The sequence below is a fragment of the Rhea americana genome, unplaced genomic scaffold (assembly GCF_003343005.1).
Source record: "Rhea americana isolate MKP2758 unplaced genomic scaffold, rheAme1 scaffold_58, whole genome shotgun sequence".
Lineage (NCBI taxonomy): Eukaryota > Metazoa > Chordata > Aves > Rheiformes > Rheidae > Rhea > Rhea americana.
This window is the reverse complement of record NW_028186734.1, coordinates 3,929,865-3,955,181: the sequence shown is the minus strand read 5'-3', so window position 1 is coordinate 3,955,181 and position 25,317 is coordinate 3,929,865. Positions and strand designations below refer to the sequence as shown.

Sequence of the window (25,317 nt, the reverse complement as noted above, 5' to 3'; positions counted from 1 at the left end):
TCCTCCCTTAAGGGYAGTCAACCAATACGTATCTAACTACAGGCTGTAGCACTCCACATACTTAATAATTAGAAAGATTCATGAGCTAATGCAAATATTACAAAAATTATGCCCAATTACTATTAAGATACATGCAGTTTGGACAGTCTGAACAAGTCAGAGATGTTTTAATCTACTATTCTATTAAAGCACTAAATGTCAAGGAAGGGGTTACTCAAAGAACAATTTATGTTAGATTTACAGCATGACCTACAATATCTCTACTCAATTTGAGAGCCACTATGTCGATAATATTAGCCCTCTTCTGTTAATTTTCCTAAAATTTTAATACTTCACAAAGAACATTAACGATCTACAGAACTGCTGTTCCACAGATAATAAGGTGGGTCATTCCAGCTATTTAATTCACTTCAGCATTATTAGGTAGAAGATCCAAGACCATCACTTACAGAATTAGAACAATCTCCTCCAATTGCACTTTGCTATACAACTGTCTGGTATACATCTTACAAATTAAAAATTCAAGTGATCTCAAAGAGGAGTACGTACACTAACTGTTTCAGGAAAGGCAAACATAATGGACAGTAGGATTTTGATCTTGCCAACCCATATGTAGAACTGCCTTTTATTTTGGAAGATCTGTTTTTAATTAGATCTCTGTTGCTTATTCTTAGAATTACAGAATAATTAAGGCAAGAATTGAGGAAGCAAAGTCAGTTGTGAGAGCAAATAGGATTGCTTCGGGATTTGTCCATCAGGTCTTGAAAACCTCCAAGGAAGGAGGCTGCCCAACATCTGGGCAACCTGTGTCACCGCGTGACAGCGCTCAGGGTGAACAGCGAAGCTGCTCCCCAGTCTGTTATCTTACAATGGCTGTGGGTGGAAATTCTGTAAAGGCAGTATAACCAGTTTATAGAAAGGAAAGAAGATGAGAGAGGGAAAAAAAAAAAAAAAAAAGCTTTGTACTGCTAATCGTAAATCCCTCGTTTACGCACTGCTTTTGAGAAGAAACCCAGTCTTATTCAGTCACTGTTTCTGACAGCAAGTGGTGTTCAACACACGGTGCTTCAAAAAGATACAAAGCAGGGAAACTTTTGGAGCACCAAAAGGCTCTTGAATCTCTTTTTCCCCTTTATGAAGCATTCATCTATCAAAGAAATACCAAAAAAATCCACCAGAATATTCTTACATTCCATTCTGCCTTTATTTCAAGCATTGCATCTTGCAGCACACACATTAACATTGCAAGAGTTTTCTTGTTTGTCAACAGAAGACGTTTTGAAGAGCTGCTGGTGTGCCAGAAACAAAGTTTATAGCTTGATCCTGCAATGCCTGTGCTTCTTCATTAGTAGTCATTGTCACAACGGGCATAAATTGCTAGGCTGCCTAACTGCTCAGGCTAACAGCCTTTTCTCAAGTGAATAGTTCTTTTGAAGCATCACAAACCTGCCCTTACTAGAATTCATATGTTTTTGTTCAGTTTCAGACTATGTTGATTTATAATCCATATGTTTCATAGTTATCTATTTCTTTAAAAATTACAAATCTGCTGAAGGTTGTTTGAATCCGGAACACACTAAAAATTTCAACAATTAAATCATCTTACTGTTCTTACCCATAATTTCAGTCTTTAAAGACTTCTTAAAAATCTATAGAAAACTACGTAACATAAGACTGCAAACAGCTAAAATTCAACTCATTTTAATATCGGACAAATTTGTTTCACAACAGAGTATCTTACAAAAATCACAAGAAGGATTTGTAAGCAAGCAGAAAATGTATCAAGTTATTTCTGGATCATCTGACAGCATGAACTACACATGAAAAATCTATATTAAGAATCAAGATATCCCTACAAGAAGGGTCTTTAGAACAATATGTGGAGTCCTGTACTGAAAGACTTCTTTGAAAAGGATAGCTATTTTGGAAATACCTGAATGTAGTCCAAAGAGCTTTTGCTTTTAACAGTGAAATTATGTAGAAGGAAAGTCAAAAATAGTTCAGAATAGTTGGTATTTGAACTGCAGCTGTTATATATTTTTAAAAATATACACATATGAAGCATCTACATTCTAATCATTAAACATCATTTTATAGTGGAAAGAGTATATACTTAATGCTTCACATCAAAGGGTAAACTTTTAAATTAACATACTTCAATTAGTTGAAAATTATTTTCAAGAGAAAGTTTTAGATTGGATGGGTTTTATTCTTAAGAATATCAAGAAACAAACATTTTTCAGAAGGAAAACCTAAAACTTTTGTTTTTCCACCAAACTAAAACTTTGGTGGAAAAACAGCATTCCACATGGACTAGTCAAGTAATTCCTTTACATATTCAAAACTCTCCCATATCTTAAGAAACTAGGATAATTTTTCTACAACTACCTACCCAGTATAATTACAATGATATCAACTGCTTAATAAAAAACAACTTGCGTTCGCTTTAAAGTTTCCTAAAATAAGCTTTGGTAGCATTTATTATGGTCAGATCCACTAAATCAAGAGACTTCAGTGCAGTGCATTTGCTTTAGCTTAAGTTCCACTACAAAAACTGTGTGCAAATACATTACATCAGTCTACAGACTTGTGATTTTTCAAAGACTGTTTTCCCTTATTTTCCTTCAAGTCTTCTTAAGAAAATTAGAAAACCAGTAAAGCTGAAATAGAAGAACAGCAGATCATGCTCTTTATCTAGATGCACTGAAGACCTTGTATTAAATATGCTGGTATATGATTTATTATGATCATCATGAACAGAAATGAGAATCGTGTTTTTTAGGAGCCTCTCCTTGCTGGTACTGCCTGATTTAATGTGGAATGAAGTTAAAAGCTGAAGGTTAGTTAAAAAAAATCCTTCAGACATGTTTCCCTTTTTTTTTTTTTTAAGAAAAAAAAGCAGTATCAGTTTTCTGATACTACCTTCTTTTGTTTTTTGTTTTTTTCCAAAGGCAACTGGCTGAAAGCCTGTTAATTTGTGTTGTTGTTCAGAAACTAGGCAATGAGATTCTTAAAGAGAACGTATTTTCTCATTTTTGAAATGAGAGAGAGAGATGTATTCTGGGAGCAGAACAGGCCACAACAAAGAGAAAGTGAAAAAATTTATATTCAGAATTTCCTTCTTGTGAAATAGGAAAGAATATGCTTCTTGTGGAATTCTGCAACTTAGTGTTATGTCACTGGAATATGCATTACTGAAGCTCATTTGGTGCCTGAATGCCTGCAAAGTAATTTAAAATGCTCCCCACATACAGAACCCTTGTCTTTTGTAACATAACAATTCTCCTTGCCCCTTGCTGAGATTATATATTGCATTTGTTAGGATGGTAAAGTTGCACATACTTTAAAAACCAGGCACAGATTTCTAGGTAAAGGAAAGCTCTTCCATTTAACTGCATACAAGATTTGCTGTGAATTTATGCTAAGCTCAATAGCGTTTCTGTTACTGTTCTGTTTATTCAGACTGCAATGTCTACATAATAAATACATGTTCTCTCCTTCTGTGTTTGAACAGTGTTTGCATAACAAGGCTCAATGGCAGYATTGGTGTATTGACAAATAGCACAAGTAAACACATTGGTTCTGGCTCTGGGCAATTACATTTCCTCCAAAAAGCAAAGTTGTGTGCTTTTCATAAAAGCTAGTGAAATCTGCTATGGTAACAATGCTTTAATTTCTGTAAATAGCAGAACGAAGCATTGCAAGTAAAAACCTTAGCCTAAACGCACCTCTTCACCCTCAAACAAAAGACAAGAATAACAAGAAAAGACCCTACATGCCCCACTGGTAGCCCTGCTGCAGGCACTGTAAGACAGCAATAACACTGTCCTGAGCACCCTAAAACACAGGACAGCAGCAGAATATCAACGTGCTGCAAGGAGGCCTGGTTAAACTCAGTTCAGCCTCAGCCATGCAACCTGTCTACCTTTCATTTGCCAATTTACTCTCTAAAAGAGCTCAAAACACAGTATTACAGAGGTAAAAATCCAGTATGATAGAGGAATAAGGAGTTTTAACTACTCAGTTTGTCTATTTATTTTTCATGAATCATTTCCTCTATAAACTTTATTGCTTTTGCTTCTTTTGCCCATTCCCTGTTTTTTCAAGAAATAAAGTCAAAATCTTTTGTCAGTTTAATTTAAATTAGATATGCTCACAGTTTACCTACTCTTACATTTTTTAACCATGGGTTCTCTATGATGACTAATTCAATGAGGATTAGTTTTGTTTCTCTCTGCTGCTAGGCATTTTCTTTGATAGCTATTACAAATTGTTCGGTGAACCTGTATTTCCTAGATGTGAAACAAGCAAGTATCTGCCTCCGCTGGACACGCTGATCTAAGACAGGGAGCCATAAGTACCCACTCCAGATGGGGTAAAAAAACAACTGCTATTCAAGTGCTATTACAGTTCTGTGCTTCTAGTTCTGCAGTTCTCCATCTATTTCTGCTGTTCTCTACTGTTAAAAATAAAAGACTTTATTTTCTTAAAGATGCAGAATTGAAGAAAAAGTTATTTGAAAATCCATTTTTGCACACGACTTAACCCTGACTTTTAGGTCGGGGAGTGGAAGGGCAATGGAGGACAAGAGGTTTTCATTCACAGAATGCAAGCATCCCTTGAGGTCCACATAAATGCTACGAGGTTACATTTGGAAAGCCAGAGCATCCACAAAACACCAAGACATCCTATCCACTCTGCGGGATTCTGCACAGTGGATTTGAGGAACATTCGTCCCACCTCCTGCAGGGAAYGGAGGTATTTGGTACAGAATGGAAGAATTCTTCTAGGAATTGTTACAGCCTCCTTCCACATTAACTTTCAATTACTATTCTAAGTTTGTTAAAGAGTAATATAAATAACAAAAAAGGAAAAGCAAAAAACCAACCAACCAAAACCCCCAAGTTTTTGTAGATCTCTCTGCATCCAAGTTCCTACTCATAATCTTAACACTTTGATGACTTTTTTTTTTTCCTCTCTAGTGAAGGAATTTACAAGCTCTCCTAGTAAATTTACAGCTACCACATGTTAAATACCAGTATCTTCGGATCTCAAAAGATTGACAAGGTATAAAGAAGCTGCCCATCCCCTTTTATCTTTCTGGTCTTCATGAAGCTCTCAGGAAATTAAAATAAGAGAGTCCCTGCAAGCGTGACAATAGGTTTAAACAAGTTTAATCCAGGAACACAGACGTTAAGATTTTAATGAAAAATTTTAATTCCATGACACACAGAAATAACATATGCAGCTCATTAAAACAACGCANAAAAAAAAAAAAAAAAAAAAAAAAAAAAAAAAAAGAAACCACACATCACCACCAAAACACTATCATGCACTACATATACCTCTAAATGAGATGGAAAGATTACCACAGCTTCTGGAATCTCACAGAAGTATCTGTTTTTCCCACATTTCTTCACACAGCTTTTTGTATTTGCCAAAAAGATTTAATTCTTATCATAAGTATCTTATTATAAAGAGAGAAAGTCTAGTAATCATTTGTTCACAGACATTTTGATGTCAAATCACACCTTTGCCCAGGCTATGTAACAACCAATGTAAAACTATTAAGGAAGTGATCTAATCAAATTAAAGCCTTCCCTGCAACACTTTAAAAACGATATTTGCAAGAGATGAGAAGGTGAGAGCACCTTCTGTCCTTCATTGCAGGGAATAACTCAGTCAGTCTGCATTCTGCTTCTCCCCTCTGCTGTCAGCCACCCATCTGTCACCTCCCTTTTTCTGGGGTAATCTGCTCTGTGCTTAGCAGACATGCTTAAGTCTCATCTACCTCAAGAAAGTTACCCCTTGTTGATAACGGGGGTAGTGACTGATAAAACCAAACATGGTTAACTACTTGCCTAGCTAAGGACAAAGCCCTGTCAGCAGAATTTGTGAAACTGTAATAAAATGGTGCTTCACAAGGCCTCCAAGCTTTACTTCCAAATCAGCTACACTCTGCAGCAAATTAGCAATGAGAATATTGTCTGTACGTAACCAACCTTTACAAATAACTAATCTTTACAAATAATGTAATCTAAGGTATTACCTTACAGGGATCTCACCCACAAGTAGCCCCTGTACATGTGCTTGTCCAATACAAGCCTCTGATATATATATCAATTGATTTATCTCAAGGACAGAGAACAATACCTGCATCCTTCTGGGCTGATAGGACTCTTCTCAAATAAGCATTAAATTTATATCAAGCATAAAAAAAATCATTATCTACTCCACTTTATATACATTCTGAAATGAATGATACAGCTAACAGCATTAAAACAACTGCCGTGACTGAGGCTGCAGCATGGAAAGCCACCAAAAAAATTCTACTCCAAACTCAGTCACAAACCCACTCACAGCAGCTCTAATATTTGAAGGTGATTAACCTGATGCAGCTTTATTATAAAGAGACAGGAGATGGGCAAATGAAAAGTATTTTTCTCAGTCACAGGAAAAACATCACTTGTACTTAGAAATTGTTTGTTGGATTATCTATCCAGGCTCAGCTTCAGAATTAGAAATTCAGTTTGAAAGGAGATTTTAAGGAACTTAGTTCAAACAAGGACTTTAATGCAAAAGCTCTACTGCTAGCTGTAGAGTTTAACATGAGTGCTGGCTGCATGTATTAAAATATAATGATCCATTTGTTTGTCAAGTGAAAAGATACAAACTCAGATACAAGCAATGAGAAAGGTCAGAAATGTAAATGGTTTAATAYGTATGAAGCAATAATTTGTAGCTTGCAACAGCTTTAACAGCCTTAAGCTTTCCCTCTCCTCTTCAAACTGTTCACACCATCTTTCTGGCAGCATCAGCCATAAGCAGCTCTACAGCAAGGTGCTAACAAACTTTGCTTTTTGAAGAGCTTTAAAACTGCACCAGGAGAATGGCAAAAAATGGTTAGGAGGAAAGGGGAGTGGAGGACATGAAAACAAGAACCACACTGGGGGAAAAAGAAAAAAAAAAATCATTTTTACAAAAACAGCAATGATGTAAACTACCCGTAACTGACACAGTGGGAAACAGCTAAATGGGGAGAGTTTAAACTATCTTTTGCACATCATGATCTGAGCACATAGTCTTATATATACTGCACTGAAATTTCCTAAAGCACTTTATAAGCACCCCTCTCCAAATATCTATTTGGAAGGAGAGCTGTATGTATCTGAGCATCATCCATACTTTACAGAAGGAAAATTGAGGCACAGTGTTTAAAAATTATTTACCTAATAGTCAATCCCCCCCCCCCAAAAAAAAAGCTTGATGTAAAGTCTTCACTACTACTACTTCCAGGAGTTAACATTTGTACAAGTTTCTAAAATATAGCTAACACAGATGCAGAAGATAAGTTTGTACATTGCTGCAGCAGTTGTTAGAAGCCAASAGTAACCAAACCAATAAAGAGTATTCTGCTTGGAGATACAAGTCTAACCATTTCTTCCACAAYCCAGTTTTCTAGGGAAAATGTGAACAGGAATGTTTCAGCTTGAAATAAATGTACATAAAAGAGCATCAATGGAGCATGCTTGACTACAAGAGTTCTGCATGTGGTTAAATTTTTTTTTTTAAGCAAAAAAAGTGGTTTTTTTTCTATTTGTCCCTGGATACTTTCTTTGTGAAGTACAACTTTCTGGATGCAGTAATGCAAATGTAACATGGCTTAACAGACTTAGGTAAATGTCTTGGATGTAATAATCACAGAAACAAAACTCCAGTACAAATCTGAACCTAAGTTTCCTCAAGACAATCCTGCTGCTTGGAAAAGCTACTAGTTTACATGTGGAACTCTTCACATCTGCATTAAGAGTCCTGTAGCAAACATGCCTTTAAAACAAACAAAAAAGAATAACATGCCTAAAGCCTGTACCACAGGTGCGACATTTTGTATGTCACCTCTGAAAAGTAGCACTGAAAATTTGAATGGGGGGTGGGAGGGCGTAACTGATTCATTACATCTATCTCTACTGTATTTCTTTTTGTATTTTTTGGTTCCCATTTCAAAAGGCATTGTTTAAATTGCCCTGATTTGCAAACAGTAACAATAAGTGTAGCAAATACTTGACAATGAAGATGTAAAAAACCTCAGAAAACCTGTTACCTTAGTAACCATGGGAATGCAGGAGAATAAGAATACACAGATTGTCAGGACATCATTTTGGATTCCACAGGGTTTGGGCTGAAATACAGTCACCTTTCATTAGCTTTTTGTTTTTCCCAGTAGGTCCTTGGACTTTGAAACAAAACCTGAATGACAGCGATGAGCAATTCCAGCCTCACTCCTGATTAGCCACACCAAACAAAACAGCTCTCTTCAATGTGAACCCCCCTACCATTTGCACCCAACAAGCCTTGAAACAAACATTGATGTTCTTGGTCCCTCTAGATATCACTAATATACTGCATTCCAAAAAGAAGAACAATAAAAAAGCCACTTCTCTTCAAAGAGATAGCCATTTCAATATACCACTGATACAAATATGAGCTAGTGCCTCTATTTAGTCTTCCATAGTCATTTACAGCCATCCACACAAATATAAAACCCTACTACACAGTGGCAACACCCATTTCACACGCAGTAGTCCAAATTCTCTTTTTACACTACTTTGTACAAATGTTAGGCTCATGTTAAACTTTATTAATAAACAATGAAATTACACCTTCACAGCTCACTTCAACAGTTCATCTGACCATATGGCAAAAGAACAGTTCTTCTTCAGGAAGCTGCAACTTCYCAATAAACGTAAAATGATTATCTAAATTGAACCCCATAAGTCATTATGTATGGAAGGATACTTCTTGTATTTTCCATTCGTACATTTTGTAGATCTAGAAGGGTGTGGCTCATCCCCCCTCCAAACRCAATCAGGTGTCCAGAAACAGGCCTATCGCTACAATGGTAAGCACATTAGTTATAACCTACTGGCTCACTTTTATTAAGGAGCACATTTTATYCAGCCACATGCAAGGAGGAGACCATCTCAGGTTTGAGACACTAGCTTATGACTCAGAAGTTCAATTTTCAGACCAGAGTCCCTCTCCTTTTTTGGTGACTCAACTATCTGACTGTAAAAGAAGAAAAATAAGAATCACAAAAAAAAACTTAGAAGAAAAGGATTTCAGAAGAAACTGCAAGTTTTGATAAATCTGAAAAAAAAAAGCTTCCTAAAATATTTAGATGATTTTCCTTAGCTTATAAAACATTTTCAGAATCACACAATTAAAACCAGTTATAAGCCTGCATAATCACCAGAAATCCTATCTATTCCAATTTTCCCTCTAACCATGTGCTGCTTCATTTCTTAAGATTGTTTTCCCATGCATTGCTTCTACCTGGTTTGGCAAAGCCTCAATTACCTCCCAAATGGGATTCATCTGCTTGACACTACTTTGCCAGCCCCTTGAAAGGATTGCTCCAGCAAAGAGGGAAATATATTCTCTCCTGAAACTACATATACCTATAGCAATTCTATTGTGATGAAGCATAAATGAAAGCATAGTTAAATTAAACCAGTTGATTTCATCTAACCTCCACAAAGCTTCTCTACAAATCACTCTCCTCAGTTTTAAAAAAATGAATGAAGCAGTGACTAGTCCAGTGACTAAAACAGCAGTCACGAGCAGTCCCCAAAAACATCACCTTCCACGTAGGCTGCTGCCAACTACTAAGCAGTTCCACCATGCACAGCTATCACCCAAGAGGCATGTTAGATGACCCAAAAGACTGTAGGGCAGCACTGATCATAGGCAYTGCTCTCCTACAAGGCACTTTAAGAAAGCTAAAAATAAAGCATGCTTCCAGAAGCGGTCTAGAGTAGATCAGCTCAGCAGCAACACCAACACAAAGCAGAGACAAGACCCAGCACAACTCGCTAGGCCCACAGCCGAGAGCTCTTCTGAAGTGAAGCGCTGCCTGGGGAATAGCCATCAACGCAGAAGAGGGCTGTGATGGACGGCCAGGCAGCCGGCAACTCTCTGTTGAGTACATGTTTTTCTTTTTAAAGTTAAGCTTCAGCAGAAAGCCACTTGTCAGAAACAACGGCTCCTTCTAAACCTTYTGTTGTTGTTACTGGTCTCTGGAAAGACTGTGTGGCTGGTAGTGACAGCCACAGCTTCCTGGGAGAAGGGAAATTGCCACTTTCACCTCTGATGCACATGGCTGGCGCACTGAGGGGGAAGATAGCAGCTTTTTCCTTCCTACAGCAGAAAGTCATTACTAACTACAATTTCCAACCCTCTCTTGCAGACAGGCCATTTCATCACAGGASAGAAAGATTTCTCAAACTGGTATCAAGGACAGCACCACTATTAGATCTGCAAACTGAGGTTGAGTCAGAGCTGCAATGGGAGCATTACAGACAGCGACACACATGAAGAGCTCACATGAACTCACCCAGGGTAAAGAAGCAGCTGACCATGATTCCACAGCTGTGCTCCCTCCCCAAAAAGAAAACTACTGCAGAATGCCTTGACATTGAATAGCGTTGCTCAGACTCTGGCCAAGTTCAGAGAGGGCAGAGAAATACATAGATAATTTCATTCCTACAACAGCAACACATGAAAATGAATGCAAGCAGATGCCAGTCTTCTACCTACTTTCCTTTCTAAAATTACTGCCCTCCCACACGTAAGCTGTGCCATAGTCACTCTGCCTTCTGAGCAATGGAAGGGTAATTGCTTCTGTCTGGGGACAAAGGACACATCAGGTTTGTTTTACTGGGAGAAGCGYAGTATCACATGGCCCGAGAAAGAATGAATATAGGTACCGGCATATATTCTCACTATCCTATAGTCTACATAGGCCACTGGAAGAAGTGGGCTTTTTGTCTGTTCCTTACTACTTGAGCTATTCAACTTAGCAATACTTCTTTAAGTGAACAGCAAAAATCYAGATCAAAATAACCACCCATTGCTTTCTCTATGCCAATTACAAAGCAGTGTTCCAGACATTTGGGATTGGAATTTTATTTCAGGCTTGAAAATTCTAAGTTCTTCAATTTTTTTCCCCTCTCAGAAATTCAGTTATGTGGAGGGAATCAGTTTCCAACTCAATTCAGAACTGTTTTTTCACTGTGATTTTTCACCCCCCCCAACCTAGCTTGAACTAGTTCTGTAAGTGTTTTTCAGTTTCAGTGGAATTTCAAGACAGTATGAAAATACATGAAAGGCATGTAGATAGTGTTTAACACTTTCTAACRTAAAGGAGGCCAAAAAGCAGTACACAGGCATGTTCAGTTTACACAGAAGTGATGCCTGTACATGCATCCAATCTAAAAAAAAATTCCAAGCTAACCTAGAGTAAGATTTCTCTACCCAACAGAAACTATGTATTTAAAAACACTTCTACTCTTCTGGCATTTTTTTTTTAAACAGAAAGCTACACAGGACCAATTACTTTTATCACCATATATTTCAATGCACCGGCTAAGCTCTACGTGTCACTACATGGCAAATGGATGAGGGAACTGATCCATGTAAAAAGTAACCTGGAAGAAGTTGTTCTTCAGCTGGCTCAGTTCCTCTGTCAGATCACTGCGTAAGTAACACAAACAGCAGCAGGAAAGGGAGAAGCTGGGGCCAGGCATGGAAGTGGGCAACTAACAGCAAGGATGTCAGAGCTCATTCAGCCAACAATGCCACAATGCTGTCAAACATCTAACTACGACCTCATTTATGTGGTTTGATTCTAACCTTTCCTATTAAGCCAAATAGCAGGTTTTAACTACTCCAAAGAGAGAGAGAGAGAGAGAGAGAGAGAGAACCCTACAAGAATACCTTAACCAACATCTACTAAATCAGAGGGCAGTAGGTACTTTGCTATCAGCTTCAAGAAGAGCCAAATCTGACATATATCCAGCACCACACTGAAAAGCTGCAGACTGCATCTCTTCTACATGTGGAAGGCAACCTGGAGAACACATGGGAAAAAGAAGAAAGGGAAATGAACTTTTCCAACACCTTCTCACTCTGTGAAGTGACTTTTGGGAATTGCCTACAAATTTCATCTACTGAGTGATAAGTAGGCTAAACTCAAATAAGCAAAGACCTGTAAGATGCCAAGGATGTTTGTACTGAAGCTCTTTCCTTCTCATCATCCTCTGTAGCACAGCATCACTGAAATACTCACAGACTGAGTAGCTTCACAGACTCAAAGAAACACAGTGAATATCAATATTTTTGCAACTATTTTTGCAAATATTACCTATCTTCTCTGAACATACATCCCTTACTTTCACCTCAGTGGCTACTTGGAAATATGAACCTTCTCTGTGAATGCTGAAATTCGGGGCAGGAAAGGAAATGGTGTGGAAATGCTTAACAAATAATGCTAGCTACAGAGAACATGCACATGTTTGCATACACATGTACCTTGTCCCCTGCGCACATAAAGAAAAATATAGGCTTTTGCAATATAAAATAAAGATGACTTAAAAATAATCTAATCAGAATRCATGTCTATCCAGCATGCTACTTTTAAACAAGTAAGAAGAGGTACTCAAACACAGAATGATTTTCTGACAATTAAACAAGAACAATAGCAAATATTCCATTTGCAATTAAGAATCTAGGTTTTGTTTTCAGAGAAACAGTGGGGAATTCTTCAATGGTGACTTCAATTAACCTCTGCTCCCCCCGCCAAAAGGCTTACATGTCCAAAACCATGGCTGATTTTCCCTACCATTTCAGGCTAATAAAAGGTATCACTTCCTCTTTAAAAAAAAAAATGTTTCAATTAAATTTATTATACTCTTCTATACTGATGTGCATTCCACAAAAGGAAAAAAAAAAACACATAACATATTTAAATGCAAAACAGCAAAACCACTGATAGTCGTAGCAGCCTCAGAAGAACCAAAACAACCCTCAAATATATATGTTTTTTAAATTAATAGGTCTGTTTTGTGGTTGACACAAACCAACCTGCTGATTCAGTGCAATGTCACCAACAGTATTCTTATCTGTAAAGGGTAACAATCAATTGTTTGACAGAAACAAAGGACAGCTCAACAGGAAATCAACCAGCTCGGGACAGATGGTCACTGAATCAAGTTTCACCCCTCCCCTCTCCAAAAACAGGCTTAAGAGGCATTTTCTGTCACTAAGCAACAGCCCAAAGGAAGGCATAAATCTTTTTCTATGTGCTATTCCCCTCCTCCCCTACACACATACATTTCAATCTACTAAGGTAGTATGCTTGTATTTTTAAATAACAGATTCTATGTTTATTCTGTTAAGTGATACAAATTTCTGTGAGCCACCTACCTCGCTTACCTTTTTAGGCAACTAGCTTGTTCACTGTAACCATAGCATTTAAGCACTACCACGAAGGTGGCATACAAGTACTAATACTTAGCTAATAACCACTCTGTGTTCATGCAAGGTTCATTAGAGGCCTCAACAGCAACTCCCGTGACCAGAATTCCTGTCAATTGTTTTATATAAACTGACACAACCTTGATGACACCCTGAGAGAAGTATTGTTCTTTTTTTAGGAAGTCATCGTAAAACTCAGTATCTTTCAGAGACCTACTTCAACCCATAAAAATCCGTAAGATGTAATCCARAAAAATCTGCAACAATTGTTATCTTCAATATAGTGTATGAAACACTACACTTTCAAATAATTTGAATATTTTGAGCATTAATTTTCTAATGCATCAACCATACTCAGTAAGAAGCAGCTGTTTGGAGGAACAGATGAGTAGGAAAATGTAATCAACATTTACTTTTCTGCACAGCCAGAGAAATTAAAAAAAATWAAAAAAAATAAAAAGAGGGGATGGAGTGGGAGAAGGAGACCCAACATGTCTTTTTGCGGTGAGAACAGTAGGAAGAGGGGAAGAGAGAGAGAGAGAGAGAGAGAGAGAGAAAGAGAGGGTGTAAAGAACATCGGTTCTGGAATTCGGATTAGAATAGAGACAAACTGGTTTGTCTGACCCTGTATCATACAAACTGGTAACAGGAAGGCTAGAAGAAATGTAGTTAAATTTAGCCATGCAAGGAGTAATCTGCAATTAAAAAAAGGTTTAATTATGATCCTCATAAAAATTAAATGAGGAAGAAAAAGCCTCACTTTGGCAACAAAATGGATAATCATCCTTTAAGTGTGTTGAGCCTGCATTACCACTGACACATACTTAAGACTACTAAAACATATGGTCAAATAAAAAAAGACAGGAGGTAAGGCGGGGGAAGGGAAAGCCTGTGCCAGCATGCGGTCTACAAATGCTTTATTTACTCCCTCATCAACTACTGCTTGCTTTAACCAACTGAAGACCTACTGCTAGTCAGAGGCTAGTTTATTTTYGCTAGGTATTTTATATAATCTTTCAACACCGACACAGACTCTAGGYAGTCCCCTTTGCACAGGTAAACAGAGCCATGGCTGTGTGCAGCTCGGCAGACAAAGGGCCTTGGACTTTACAATCCATTTCACTATGCAATGCTACCGCTCAAGACAGTGCACTGGGTTGCCAAACACTGCAGCGAGAGCTCCCCTAGAAACTGCAGACACAGGCATTTAGATTCCATTCACATTAAGCAGAAAGTTTGAAAACAAAAGCCAAATTAATAACTGTTGGTATTTAGGCCAAGAAAAGAAGTTGGTTCGCTACGCTGAAGGCTTAGCGATAGCAGAATGGAACACAGCAGGCCAGGGTTCTGRCAGGAGACTTTAATTAAAGTCTCTAGACTCAGCAATGGAAGATCATTACCACTGTAATACAGTGCTTTAAAAWCCTCTCAGAATCATCACCATCTTCATTTTACAGACAGGGAAACTGAGAAACAGAGAAGCCACTTGTATTCCATCAGTAGCAGAATTAAAAAGCAAAATCAGGTCTTCTGCAGTCTCAAGCCTACATCTTATCATCAAAGTCACCCTGAGCATTCATATGAAAGCAAATTGTCATTTGTTTATATTCATAGCAAACATCAGAATTTTTACGACTGAAGTTATTTTCCTTGCCTCCTTACAATTTGATTAGAGCCTTGTTACTGAAATCCACTTCTCTACTGATACTATTCTCTCTGATCAGGTAGGCAACACTCACTATCCTAGAGTTGTTCGGGAATGTATACATCAATTTTTCTAATGCATACAGAATTTAACTAAATAAGACACTTACAAAAACTATAGGTTTTCTCCAGTACATGATAGCAATTTGTCTAAAACATGTTAAATAAATTATTGACTGTAATGGTTTTGTTTCTTTTGAACATCAGTGTTCAAAATATATCAYTGTAATGGACGCCCCATAGCCTTTATGCTGTAATGTAATCCACCACATGAAATAACATSAAGTTATAGTTTTACATAAACATTTATCATAGTTTTAGAAGAGGGTTTTCCCTCCTACATTCAGGAATGTATGTCCTTTACACCACACTGCTATAAGGGAGATAGGACCATATAAAGGGAAAGAAAGGTTGTTCATTTTTCTCCTTCTCCAGTTTGCCCTAGTGTTCCTCTTCTCAGTACTAACAGCAACAGTGACCAATGAAACTTCAGGATTCTCAGGCCAAAGCAGACTCTCCAGATCTCTCTTACGCTTTTTGGTTGAAATGTGAAAGAAAGGAAATTTACCTCAAATCTACCTCCAAAGCAAAGCTCTGAAGAGCCTGCTTTTCAGTATCCCTTTCTAACAAAATTTAAACACAATTTTCTTTGGATTCCCTAGTTCTCGGGTTGCTAGTTTACTTCAGATTAAGTTAGAAGACTTACAGTTTTATTTTGTTTAACTTGACTCTTTACCTTGAACTAAGACATTCTTCAGGGAAATAAACCTTAAACCTTTAGTTGATCCAAACAAACCTCCATCATTTTTTGCTACAGACCATATTATCGACTGGCCATGTTCAGAACACAAAAACATCCCTCAGGTACTTCTGGCCTGCTCTGCTCAGAGGTATTACTCTTAAGATGAAATTACAAAAACATGTTTCCTTCAAAAGGATTAATTCAGTAGCAGCAGAAGTAAAACCTAAACATCAATCTACAACAAAATTGCATTTTAAAAGTGGTAACCGTGCTCCTCTTCAGTAAAAGAAAGGAAGAGAAATAGAAGGGTGAAGAATAGAGATCATTCTTTAGGTCTATTAAGTAGAAATAAGTAGAGCTGTAGAAACCTATAAAGCATTATAGAACACTGCAAATAGGTAAGCCAGTAATGACTGCAAACAGATTGCTGCAAGACTCATTTGCAAAACAGAAAAAAAAATCATAATCTAGCAGATATCCCTTGTATGGGTATATGGTGATATTCTCTTCAATACTTAACAGTTTGATACCAAGCCATGCCAAAAGAGGATAGATCTCTTTTAAACTATTTTCTCTATACATTTACAGTTTGGGGCTATTTTTCCTGGCACTTATAATTACACTATGAGCACAAGATGATTCATGAATTTATTCTCACATCTCTGCAAATTGGTTAAAAGAAACTCAGACAGATTTGAGAGATTTATTCCACATAAGAAAGGCACTATTAGAACAAAGAATAGAACTCATTTTCAACTTTTTTTTTTTTTTTTTTTATGAGAAACACATCAGTCTCTCTCAGCATGAACTGCACTTAAGAACAAGGAGGATAGAACTGTTTTAATGAATTTATCCTGAGGTTAGCTTCCTTCCACACACTGGCCTTCACCTTCTGTCCTCCAGGGAAGGACTACACTCACAAATCATAGCAGTTCTACCCTGGTCATTGTTAACTCAACAGACAACTTGCTCCTGCAATGGAGTTTCTCAGAGAACATCCAATCTCTAGGAGCCAATTTCTAGTTCTTCCTTCTCTCTTGCTGTGGTTTTCATAAAACCTCAGCTTCCCATGGTTTATTCAGATAATCATTTGGAATTGGATATTGTCATCCAGCCTCCACTACACTTTTCCTAAGTGAAGTTAAAAAGCACATCCCCCTTYTTTCCACACTTGCCATTTTTCCATGGAATGTGGAATATGTCCCATTACAGCACTGGCAGCTAGAAGGAAACTGCAATCCAAGTACTGAATCATCACATAAGCACCAATACGACCTGAAAAATAAGACATAGGGACACACATATAACTCAGTTTTCAACAATACACATAAGGGAGTGTAATTGAGGACAGCTGTTCCGAGATCTTAACAATTAACAAAATAAGTAGAAGCGAGAAGTGATCGTCTGCAGTACCATAAGCAAATCTCTTCTTTTCACACATGCTTAAGTTAAACCTTTTCAGGACTGAAGTAAGCACTTCTGAGCTTATTTTAAGTCCCCTTAGAGTAAAACATATGATTATGAACATCAGTCTGGAGGACTCCRATTTTAGACAATGTATCCAAGCCAGTCCATCAGGTATCATTATTATCCTTTGGTGCCCAGTCTTCCAGCCAGAACAGGCCGAATAGCCTCTTTGGAGCCACGTGAGTTTACACACTGCAGCCTTTCCACTACCATACGACCAACTTACTTACTTACTTATGACCAAAAAAAAAAAAAAAGGTCATTCAGTCCGATCTCACACACACTTATCAAGGCCATGCGGGAAGTTTGTACAGTGAAAAAAGTTGTAATATATTTTTAATTTGTAGCTGATCCACATCAATAGTTTTGACTTATTAACCTGTCAAATTTACAGGTGAGGTTTTTATTTGCAACTGACCACAGGGAAACAAGAACAACTACAAGGAAACAAGAACTGAAGTTTAGTTTCTTGAAAATAAAACAGATGGGACACAAAACACATCATCTTCCTCACAGATAATGAAATATTTTAGCAATGCAAATACTTCATCTGTTTCCCAATACACAATTATTTCAATTTAGACAAACTAATTACGAATTAAAAAGCAAAGATTCAGTCATGTGTCAAGGCTATACATTGAGGTTCATGCTGTGCTTGTTTTTATAGTGAATCAGAATAGGGAACACAAGCTTAAAGATATCAGTACCATCAGACATCAGCACCAAAACTATAGAGTATCCATTGAAAGCCTTTCTTTTTTTTTCCAGCCATAAGCTCCTGATCTGCACTTAACTTAATTCAAACTTGAGCTCATTATCACAGGAGAATTCAATTTAAAAAGCATCTGGAAGAATACTGTCTTTTACTGAAAGTAGGTGCCAGATCCAGTTCTCATTTATTACACTCCTGTGACAGTATCCTTTAACCATGCTGATCAAAAGCATACATTTTTCCCTTTAAACAGACTTCAAAGCAACAATGATAGGATGAATTTTCAGCTGTTCTGAACCTGCAGGTTTGCCTTTTTCAACAGGAGAGACTGGCAACACAAACATGCAACTTCACAAGTTCAACTCAGCAGTTCAGCTGCTCAGTCTTAATAGACAACCAAAACTGAATTTACTATTGTGACAGCAAAGGGAGTTGCAAACCTCCACTGTTCTGTAAAGCACAGTGCTTAACCCCTATCACAAGCATAGCCTCCTTCTCTCTATGTCAAATTCACATTACAACTGGAATCACTCCAAAACTAGGCCTGACAGAAACCCAGCCAGCTGTGCTACACGTGAGAATGGAGCATCCATCTGCACAGCCATCAGACACAAGGCATCACTCAATAGAGGAATCATGCTGGATATTCAGCAAGCAAACCCTATGCACCATGATAGCTGAGTGCAGCCAGAAAAATGCACTTTCCCTCCCCTTCAGCCTTCTCTGGCATAAATTAATKTCTTTTGACATTAATTAAAATACCTGAAAATGTTTTTTTTTTGGGGGGGGGGGTATGGCTTTTGTTTAAGAGTTTTGAGGGCATATCGCTTTGAACAACATGACTAGTGGCACACCTACTACAAACTAGAACTGCTGGTCTAGCCTTACACACACATAAAGGCAAACTGTGAACAGTTTTAGCATTCAGAGTATAAGCCATCTCAACCGAGCAGTATCACGTGGCTGTGCTGCAGACACATGTTTTTCTAACACCTGTACTAAGTAAAGAAAAGGAATCGTGTAATCCACTAAGACACGCAGATATTCAACCCCAGCATTTCTAACTYCTGTACTGTTCTCTTTCCTGTTATATACGCATGCACTGTCCTCCCAAGTTTGTCAAGTCCACAGTTCAGAGGACTTCTGGAGGAGGCAACCACCTGTGCATTTTCTCTACAGCACCAAAACACTCACAGACACTCAGTAAATCATAACCGTATTACTAAGTTAACGCTACAAAATAAGAAATTCCATGGTTTTGGATCCATCTTGCCTCTCACATCTGTTAAAATCATGACTGTGGACCTGGAGGGAGAAGGTGAAATAACAAAGAGCAGGAAAGACATCTTCTCCCTCCTTCCAGGAGGCTTGGAAACAGAGAGCTGACTCTCCTCATCCAAAAAAAAAAAAACTGGCAAGAGCTAACCTTCAAGCTTTGCTGAAACTGCTTCTATTAGGACTGTGAGGATAGCGACATTCTTCACTCTGGACTCATTCTTTTGCTTTTAAATACCTCCTCAGTAGTTYTGTGTGCCTCTATCACAGACATTGAAGTCTTCTTGGATGCCTTTGCCTTCTCCCTCCTCTCCCCTCAGATTTTCTCCAAAACTGCTCCTCTGAGTTGGCACTGTTCACCTGCCTAATCCATCCAATTTCTAATTGTTCTCACAATCAGAATTTTCCCTCAAAGAGACTGAGATTAGAAAGGATAACAACAATGTCTTATCTATAAATATCAATACAAGTATCAATACATTTTTGGAAGCATTTTTTACTAGACTAAGAAGAGAAGAAACTCCCCCATGTTCTTAAGTGTCACCTACATCATAACTGTCCTTGTCAGGAAGCTATTTCCCTTTTCTTAATGCAGTGAAGGCCAACCAAGGTGTATTAGAAAAATAAATAAAAGACTCATTTCCCAACACTGCTCAAAGGAATCAGCTAGCTGCACTAAATTTTGATTCTATGCAAGTAGTTTAAAGAAATTACAAAGGTAAACTTCCTAACCTGAGCTACTTTCAAAGTGGACTGAAAGTCTGAAAGGACATGAGGAGAATTAACCCACATACTGCTCTAGAGGAATGAAAAATTMTAAGGGCTTCCTGAMAATCCACAGGGTGACAGTGAGGAACAAAAACAGTCAAGTTGGATCCAAGACTGAGATGGAATCGTCCACTATGAAACAACGTACTACAACCAATACTTATCTCCAAGGTGGTAGTAAGCCAAGAATGAATAGGATTGAGGTTTTTACACCTTCAGGGAAAGGGTGCAACGCTCAGGACAGGAACAAAGCACTTTGCTTTCTGCAGATCTCAACTGACAGCCATCAAGACAAGACTTTACCAYACATGCTTTTCATCCCGAGACATCACTAATAAGCTCTACTGCTGCCTTCCAATATAAAACGCTGGTCTGAATGCTCTTTTCTCATCAGTGACTCCCATATAAAGAGRTAGTTTGCCATGGTGTTAGGAAGCAGCTGAACTCACGCTATTGAAAACTGCTCCTACTACTACTGTCACAGCTTTCTGAAGTGTGAAGAACGATGGAGGCACTAAGCCAAGGAAGCTGTCCTATGTTTCAGATTTTCATTTCCTCTTTACTAGGAAGCTTAAGTAGGACAAGCCATGCAGCAATTTCCAGTCACTGTATTATTTACTGTCAAGACTGGTAACACAGAAGGGAAGGGACTACACACTTCAGAGTATACATGGTCTCACTAAACATTAGTATTATGACAGCATATGAACTATTCTTGTGTGTTTAAAGTCAGATGGATAACCCCCCCCCCAAAAAAAAAGCTTCCACCTAATTAAAAGCATAATTTAAAAGCATATAATGAGACCTCAGCAAGGTCCCATTATATCTATTACCTTATATATCTACTCCAGATTCCAAAAGAGAGCAAATTTCAAAGTTGTAGGTAGGCATATAGAAAACAAACAAAAAAAAMCCCACTAATTTCTTTCTAGTGTTCCACATATTTGAGAGACAATGTTTCACATGTGCTCTAGTATGTCTTTACAAAGCCAAATTTGAATATCATGTGGTTCTAGAGAAAAATGACAGCCTGAATCACCTTCCAAAGATAAGGTTGTTAGTCATTTCTCTGAAATTTTGGTAAAATACACTCCACACAAACAAGAAACGGGTGCTGGGAAGACCTAGCAGAATTCAGTGCAAAAAGATAGAGGTAACAAGCCAATTGTTCTATTTTGTTTCCCATACTAAATGTATTAGTTTAAAGTAGTCAACCATCTAAATAACTTTGCAACTTCACACTGTACATTCCAAGAAAGACCTATTACTTTTAGTGAGCGAGATGCACAGATGAGCCTACCTTACATATATTTAAAAAAATTAGTGTATTTCAGACCACAGTTACAAGCAATAACTAACTTCTTCACTTGCCTCCAAGTGCTCTGCTCAAATTCCACTAACAGTCCTGAAGAGAGCCGCTAAAGGCTAATTACAGACTGCAATGGAGATGGAAGAAAAAAAACAGGATCTTTACACAGCATTTTATAAAACTAGTTACTCTAGACTTGTTTGTGGAACCCCTGTGACAGATGTCTGGTAATCTCTTAAGTAACAGTATCTTAAGTCTGCCCACACTGTTTTGCTGTTCCTAGCGCCATCAATTTGAAAACCTACTTCAAAATAACCTCTCTGTAACCTTATATGGAGAATATTAATTAAAGGTTTCTATCACATCTTGTCATAGTGACTCAGGCTGCTCTCTATCATCTTACTATTCTGGTGATTTTATGTCACAACATACAGTTCTTCCTAGCTTTTATATTTTACAAACATTTTATTAGCTACTGTAGAATAACAGCAATAAAAAGTTTAAGCAGATTAAATGCAAATTGACAATACCTGCTTTAAGATCTTCAGATTAGTTCTTGCTTTTGTTTCATTTCATAATAAATTTCTGAAGTGCCATGGGAGTTACAATGTTAACTCAATTAGAACGACATTAAATAAATGAAGTTATTCGCTTATGTAATCCTCTGTGGYTTTTCACGTCCCAAAAGCATTTCACAGAAGCTGTGACATCACAGCGCGACAGAGTAAGACAACAGAAACCAGCTGACGTGGGCTCAAGAGTCACCAAAACAAGTTATATTTTAGAATAATTTCTGTCCAGAACTCCACACTTAGGCTTGATTTTCCCAAACCAACCACAGCGGTATACAAAATTTAGCTGTTGCCATTGTGAATAAATGCTGTCCCAAATTTCTGTCATCCACAAATTTCTGTCATTCCTCCAGCAGATTTTCTGTATTTTATTTTTGGATTATAAAAACATCGGTTATTCTACTAAAATATTAAGAGTTCATTCTTACTAGATTATTCACCATCTTCACTGCATGACTCCTTATTTATGAKTCATCTTCACTAGCTACCTGCTAGCCTGAATCCATTAACATGGACTCTACTAACCATGCTCAGAATTGCAGATGAACCTTTGTAATGACTAATTGAAAATTMATTTATTAGTTCTCTTATTATAAATGATATTTTCAGAGTTCTTAACAGAATGTGTTTGGTACCTACAAGACATAAAAATCAGACCAAGAATGCATCTCTACACAGAACACAGCATGAAACGAAGCAATAAGGTCGGAGATCAGGAAAAAAAGAAGTAACTATTAGGCAACAGTGTTTTGAACAAATATTCATAAAAGCAACACTTTTCCTGACTCTTCAGGGAACATATGACAATAGAGGCTTTGAGAAAAGTCAGCTCTAGTTAGAGAGAAATATGTATTTTGCTGAGATCATATAAGTTTARTGTCATTTTAGGATTGCTTTAATCTGTTTTAAAATGTGAGAGATATCTTAATTGCTTACTATATCTAATGAACTGTAGTTCAGAGGACTAATTCTCCATAATACATCACTGTCAAGGCTTATTACTCCATCATCTGTTAGTCTTCTCAATGGTCCTCCATCTCAAAATTCTCTTTTATAAGCAAATGAAAATGGCTGTTCTGCATTATGCATGAGAAATGGTTATGCAAGAATAGGCAAAATATGTGCATCTCAAAAAGGCCACAAAATCTGAAGTTCAGAATAAAAAATCTGAAATATTTTTTACGTTAATGATTTCACAACCCTTTTTACAAGAGTAAAGATGTGAGGCCTTAATATCAGATCCAAGCTCCAGGTTTTGTTAATTACCTCCTACCCACCTAAATGCCCCCTGTAGTTTCAATTAGACATGGTATTCTTCTTCACTTCCCGTCTTGATTATTGAGCACTGTTGCTAAGCACTAGTTAACAGTTACCACATTCACCCAAAGTTGGCTGCACTTCAGTGGTCATTGAAAGAATTAAATATAAAACATATGGTATAGAACCATACAAAACACAAAAGCACTTTTAAAAACCACTCTAAAATCCTTGATATGAAAGATGCTACAAAAGCATACACTGCCCAGAGTAAAAACTTTGCAGTTAAATGTGTACTTAAAATGTCCTTGAAATACAGAAAATAGGAAAAAAAAGATTTTTTTTCCTATCACTAATAAGACTTTCTAGAGTATTTTTCCTATTATACTGAGTCAAGTTTTATACTGAATGAACAGCTCATCATTCATAACTCAATTAGCTTCACTGTACAGAGATTTCACTAGATTTTCTTTCAAAATTAGTTTCATTCCAAGTATTTCACAGTAACTGATTAGAGCCTTCTRAATTACACTTCTAGTTTTTCTTCTTCCTTGTATCTACAAAAAACTCTGAACATGAGCTGTTGAACTGTCAGCATCAGTACCCATATTCATGTGYTTAAGACAACCTTGAATCAAACACGCTTTTAAGTGCTTTCTGAATTCTAGACAAACTCTTCACACAGTCAAATTACCTCTCCTTYCATCTGTGATGTCCTCATGAGATCTTAAGAAATATTGGGTATTTTAACTTTTCCTAATAAAAGCTCACTATTCAGTTGCATACTACTGCTTAGTTCCTTTAATGCCACTTTTTGGACTTAACCCTGCCATACCAAAGACTTATCCATATTTCTGATTATTACTTATCTAAAGCCAAACTAAACAAAACCCAGTATGTTCATACTAACAAATATATGTTAGTAACATATGGTTACTAACCATAACATTGGTAGTTCTGTAACTACCAATGATAACCAAGTCCTGACTACCAATAATAAACCAAAACATAAACTGTATTTGTTGTCTGCATTAACAGAGTAAATTAAGTGTTCAGAACCCAACCCTTCATGCAAGTAAACACATTCTGAATGTTATTCACTGAATTTCTGTAGAGTTTTCTTGGAAATACTTCTCTGAGAAAAATATGGTTATGTTTGAAATCCGTAAGGTTAAGATGAGAAAGAAAGATTTCTGAAYGTCTCTGAGAATCCTCACAGAATCCTTATTCCTTCGCAAATAGCATCCAGCAGCTACATAAACACTTTAGTCCTATTCTAAGCCTTAYGCTGAATAAATTGCTAGTGAATTGCTCCAGTGTTTTCAAAGAAAATAACATTTTTTATCCCAGTAGCACTCATGTAATAAGCCTGTCAATCAACAGAAGACCCTTGTTTTTCTTTACAGATCATTCCCCAAATAGAGAAAAAATAGATTACTTAAGGATGCATTATAGTATTTCATAGAGGAGAGTGCAGAAAGCTTTCACCTATCCTCTCAGAAGTCATATATACAACTATATCCTCAACTGAAACATGCACCTATCCACTCGCTCTCAGCTCTAAACAACTATAATCATTGTAATAAAAATGTTTCACTTAATCCTAACTTAAGTGAAGAAATAAAGATAGCGCTTTCTTCTTAAAAGCCTTTTATTTCAGTCTTTATTACCAGGTTTCAATGAAGTATGAAGAACAAGAAATATTTATAGGAGAAAATATCGTTTAATGGGAAAGTCACAAGAACCACTAACTCGAAGAAAGTCAGATAAATTTTTTAAAAAGAGCAAATATGCTGACATACTGTCAAGCAAAAGAAATGGGATATATTTTTCCTCCACATTTTTAAGYGTTCACCACTTTACACATATTTAACCACTGATAATACCTAAGTTTCAGAATATAGATAAACACTTGGAAAATAAGTAGCAACCATTGATCCATCCTCAGAGCCAAAAATCGTATGATTTTAAACAAAGTTTTAATCTTTCAGCATTTCCGTAAAGAAATGTGAAACATTCTGAAGGGAAGAGCATCATTTCAAAGATACCTCGCTGCTTCCGAAAGCAGTGGGGTGTACATTAATAAATCTGTCAGCTGCTTTTGAAAGCCGGCGCTAGATCAATTTAAGTCAGCTTTTCCCCACCTTTACAACAGCAAACAAGTCATGTAGATCAGATGATACCACAACAGAGGCCG

The 25,317-nt window shown here is 37.2% G+C and overlaps 1 protein-coding gene across 1 annotated transcript in view; it reads right to left on the bottom strand.

The window, feature by feature from the left end:
- Positions 1 to 25,317, bottom strand: part of GREB1L (GREB1 like retinoic acid receptor coactivator) — a 141,525-nt gene that overhangs the window by 115,148 nt on the left and 1,060 nt on the right. The gene's annotated exons all lie outside the window — the stretch shown is intronic.